Below are 5,385 nucleotides of genomic sequence, written 5' to 3'. Positions count from 1 at the left end.
TTCTGTAGAGTGTTAGTTCTAATCTGCACAGTGTTAGTTCTATTCTGTAGAGTGTTAGTTCTATTCTGCACAGTGTTAGTTCCGTTCTGTAGAGTGTTAGTTCTAATCTGCACAGTGTTAGTTCTATTCTGTAGAGTGTTAGTTCTATTCTGCACAGTGTTAGTTCCGTTCTGTAGAGTGTTAGTTCTAATCTGCACAGTGTTAGTTCTATTCTGTAGAGTGTTAGTTCTAATCTGCACAGTGTTAGTTCTATTCTGTAGAGTGTTAGTTCTAATCTGCACAGTGTTAGTTCTATTCTGTAGAGTGTTAGTTCTAATCTGCACAGTGTTAGTTCTATTCTGTAGAGTGTTAGTTCTAATCTGCACAGTGTTAGTTCTATTCTGTAGAGTGTTAGTTCTAATCTGCACAGTGTTAGTTCTATTCTGTAGAGTGTTAGTTCTAATCTGCACAGTGTTAGTTCTATTCTGTAGAGTGTTAGTTCTATTCTGCACAGTGTTAGTTCCGTTCTGTAGAGTGTTAGTTCTAATCTGCACAGTGTTAGTTCTATTCTGTAGAGTGTTAGTTCTAATCTGCACAGTGTTAGTTCTATTCTGTAGAGTGTTAGTTCTAATCTGCACAGTGTTAGTTCTATTCTGTAGAGTGTTAGTTCTAATCTGCACAGTGTTAGTTCTATTCTGTAGAGTGTTAGTTCTAATCTGCACAGTGTTAGTTCTATTCTGTAGAGTGTTAGTTCTAATCTGCACAGTGTTAGTTCTATTCTGTAGAGTGTTAGTTCTATTCTGCACAGTGTTAGTTCCGTTCTGTAGAGTGTTAGTTCTAATCTGCACAGTGTTAGTTCTATTCTGTAGAGTGTTAGTTCTAATCTGCACAGTGTTAGTTCTATTCTGTAGAGTGTTAGTTCTAATCTGCACAGTGTTAGTTCTATTCTGTAGAGTGTTAGTTCTAATCTGCACTGTGTTAGTTCTATTCTATAGAGTGTTAGTTCTATTCTGCACAGTGTTAGTTCTATTCTGTAGAGTGTTAGTTCTAATCTGCACAGTGTTAGTTCTATTCTGTAGAGTGTTAGTTCTATTCTGCAGCGTGTTAGTTCTAATCTGCCTGTAGCGTGTGAGTTCTAATCTGCAGATTAGAACTAACACTCTACAGCATAGAACTAACACTGTGCAGATTAGAACTAACACTCTACAGAATAGAACTAACACTGTGCAGATTAGAAATAACACGCTACAGAATAGAACTAACACTGTGCAGATTGTTAGAACTAACAATGCATAGGTACGAATTAGAATGAAACAAGATCAGTAAAATATGGAACTTACACACAATAGTGTCATGCAACCTGGGACATATGCGACCTTTTGCTTCTTCTTTCCCTCCAAAGCAACTCCAATGCCCCTGATAATTTCATTATAAAAGAACGGGGCCCATGCAACAGAATTGACCCTCTGAATGCTATCCAGGTACTTGAGTAAGGGTCTAGGGATACCTTCCCCTGCTATGGGACTCCATATCATAGAGCATTGGTACAAAATTTGTAGCAGAGCAAAATCCTCGATATCCCGCTTTTTGGTAGATTCAACAAGCCGTTCAAGTAGCCCTTCAAGATGTTTACGTTGGCTGGTTTCTGATTTTTTTAACTTCTTACCCTCTTCAGAAATGAAAAGCTTAGCGAAGTATTCCAGCTATATTCTGCTTCTTGAGTCCCTATTGTTCCTTATGTCCTCCCCATAAATTGGAAAATAAGTATGGTTGTGGACCCATTGCAAATCAAAACTAACATTTTTCATACCCCCACCTTTTGAATCAGGTATACAAAAGGTGTTATTATCTCTATCGAAAAAGCTCAGCAGCAGCTCAAGGGTGGGCCGATCAGGCGCAGGAGCCCCAAACAAAATGTAGTGCTGAAATATAGAACCGCAGTATGCATCCCTATGCCACTGACGGATCTTCGGGGCAAGGCGCTTCATAAATGCCCAATAAGCCCCGATATTGGCCGTTAACCTTAGTGTTTCTGCTGAGCCTGTTAGAGCAATTTTTTTCCTGCAAAAAATTTTCGAATTTGTACGTTCAATAAGACATATGAAACAATATTAGACCTAGCACTAACGGGAACAAAATAGAGCTAACACGTAATATTATAGAACTAACATTGGACTCATATTAGAACTAACATTGGACTTAAACTAGATCTAACGTTGGTATAAATTTAGAACTAACATTGGACAAAGCCTAGAACTAACAATATTGGGTTAATCTGCATTGTCTCTTCGCAGTATAACATAAGCCTAGAACTAACAATATTGGGTTAATCTGCATTGTCTGTTCGCAGTATAACATAACACTTACTGTTTTTTTGAGGGGGGTTCGTTGGTACGACCAGCCATTGTCGTCCTCCTTTTCTGGTCTCGCCATTGTAATGCCTCCTTTTGCATTTCGATTAGGGTTTTCGTAGCTTCCGTAGCTTCCTCCGTGCTGCCACCCGCAGATGAAGCGCCTTTTCCTTCCAACTCGGCTCGGTGCCCGACTTCGTAGTCGTTACTGGATTTTTCCGTAGACGACGACATTTTTTCGGCGAAAACCCTAGAAACGTTGAAATTCGTACAGAAATTAGGAAGATGAAGAGTTCTTGATGACGGTGCTAGGTGGAAGAGAGAGAAAGAGATGGAGAGTACTTGTAAAGGTGAGGGGCACATTAACCCAGCTCAGTCCCATCAGAGGGCAAGATAGTAACTTCCGCTGGGCTTTTTATGAAAAGAGTCAATTCGGGGCCTCGTCGCAAATACTATGCGTATTTGGGGCTATTCCACATGGGGCAAAATACAGGGGGGCTAGTCACACGAAGTTCCCACTTTTGGGGCCTGGACACATTTTTCCCTATTATTTTTGTAGATGGGAGTGAACGTTGACAAGTATATGCTCAAAAAAAAAAAAACCGATTAATGCACAAGAAACTATCCAATAAATTTATCTGCCAGGTACCTGGTGGTCTAATGCCTTTATGAGATCTCGCTCTCCTCACTTCTCTCTAAATTCTGTCTTTTTACCCTAGGACTTCAAGAGTGTTTTCTTGAGGCAGTTTCGGTATTTCTCCATATTTTATATTTTGGAAATTCAACTGCAAGCAGGCAAACATGGGGCAAAGTCCGCCGACCTTGCAAGGCTCTCGACGGTAACAGCAAAAAGGGGATCACGTACTGCAGTCTGATCAAGTAGGACTTGCCCATGACCTCATCAAGCATTATGGAAGATGACATTTTCACCAAGGGCAGTTCTTAACATAGACTTGATGAAAACATTTGATACAATAAGTTGGAGTTTCATCAAAGCCATGTTGACAGAGCTGGGATTTTCAGAAAACATGATTATATGGATTATGGAATGTGTTACTACTACAAGATTTTCTTTATCCCTTAATAGGTCATTACATTGATACTTTGAGAGAGCTAGGGGATTGAGACAAGGTGATCCACTATCTCCATATCTATTTGTGATTGGTATGAAATATATGTTAAGGAAGCTTAAAATACTTAAAACTGTCAGTTTTTTCAAGTATCATTCAAAATGTGCTGGCATGGAGATCACCCACTTGATTTTTGCTGATGACTTACTCCTATTTAGCAGAGCTGATATGAATTCAATAAGTAAATTGAACTATTGTCTTCAAGAATTCAGTAGGGTGTCAGGCTTGGAGGCTAACTCTAGCAAATGTTCTATATACCTTGGTGGGGTTGAAGATAATATGAGGAATCAAATTTGTTCTTATTTGAATTTCTCAGAGCGCTCATTACCTGTGAGATATTTGGGAATGCCATTGATATGTAAAAGACTTTCTTATCTGGATTGTTCACCTTTGATCAGCAAAATCTCTGAGCAATTCCAGGGTTGGCAAAGCAGGGGAAAATTGTCGTATGCTGGGAGAATACAACCGATTAAATCAGTTATATTGGGGATTCAAAATTATTGGACAAGCAACTATGTCTGCCGATCAAGGTGTTGGAAAAAATTGACAAACTTTGCTCTGCTTTCTTATGGGGTCAAAAAATTCGACTAGTTTCCTGGAGTGATACTTGCAAAGACAAAAAGATGGGTGGACTGGGATTATTTTCTGCAAAGAATTGGAACTATGCAGCTGCAATAAAGATTCTATGGATGATACACATTAAAAAAAGATTTGTTGTGGATTAAATGGGTGCATGGGAACTATCTTCGCCAAACTGATATATAGTTAGTTCAACCAAAGAAAAATGACTCTTGGATGTGGAGACAATTGCTTAAGGTGAGAGATATGACTTTAAGAAGATTTGGAAACATGGATAATCTGTTAAAAACTACTGCTACATTAATGGCAGACTTCAGATCTCTTCCATATATCAAGCTTTAAATCAATCAACTAACCCTGTAGCTTGGTCAGACTCAATTTGGGGTGGCTTACACTATCCAAAGCACTCAGTTATCTTATGGTTAGCTACCCTCTCCAGATTATTGACACAGGATAGGCTATGCAAAATGGGAATTCTGGAAGCAAACCACTGTGTCTTATGTCCAGCTTCAAATCATTAAGAGGAAACCAGCAAACACTTGTTATTTGAATGTCAATACTCTACATATGTTTGGAATAAAGCGATGAATTGGTGGAATTATGCTTGGAGGTCTTGCAGCTAGAACCAAAGCATAACCTGGTATAGCAATAGGGGGATGGTTTCATGAAGAAAATGAAAAGAATAGCACTTTCGGCAACTGTGTATTGGATATGGAAGGAGAGGAACCTGAGGATATTTCAGCAAAAAATGCATTCTCCTGATCGGCTATTCAAAGATGTGAAGTTCTCTATATTTTCTAAAGTTTTTAATGAAAATATTCCTGATCATGTAAGAGGAAAAATTGAGAAACTGTTAAGTGTGATTTGCTTTCAGGTTTAGTTTCATATCAGACATGATTCTGATATCTTGATGTACTCCACATTTTCAAAATTTGGTGATGAACAAAAGTTTATTTCATTGACAAACAAAAAAGTAGGACTTGCCCCGAATCTCGTTCAGTCTGTGCATGTGACTTTCTTCTCTCCGCTTGATCTCAATATTTCTCTGTTTGCGATGTCAGTGTGAACATATAATTCTCCAATATAGTAGTTTGGATTTACTGAAATGAAAGAAAAGGATGAAAAATTTCCACACTCCACAATATTAAGTGGAGCGCTTTAACAGAATTCTTCAAAAACCTACAGGATGAAAAATAGAAGAGATTTTCTTTTTTATTTATTTTTGATTTACGATTCACCCCATAAAGGCTTCACAAATCGGAAGAACTAGCCAACAGGTCAAAATATTACCCTATAATATATCCACATGCAGCAAATCCAGAATTCACAGTGTACATGTCAACTTA

This window comes from Asparagus officinalis, chromosome 1 (assembly GCF_001876935.1).
Source record: "Asparagus officinalis chromosome 1, Aspof.V1, whole genome shotgun sequence".
Taxonomy (NCBI): domain Eukaryota; kingdom Viridiplantae; phylum Streptophyta; class Magnoliopsida; order Asparagales; family Asparagaceae; genus Asparagus; species Asparagus officinalis.
This window is presented reverse-complemented; position numbering follows the sequence as displayed.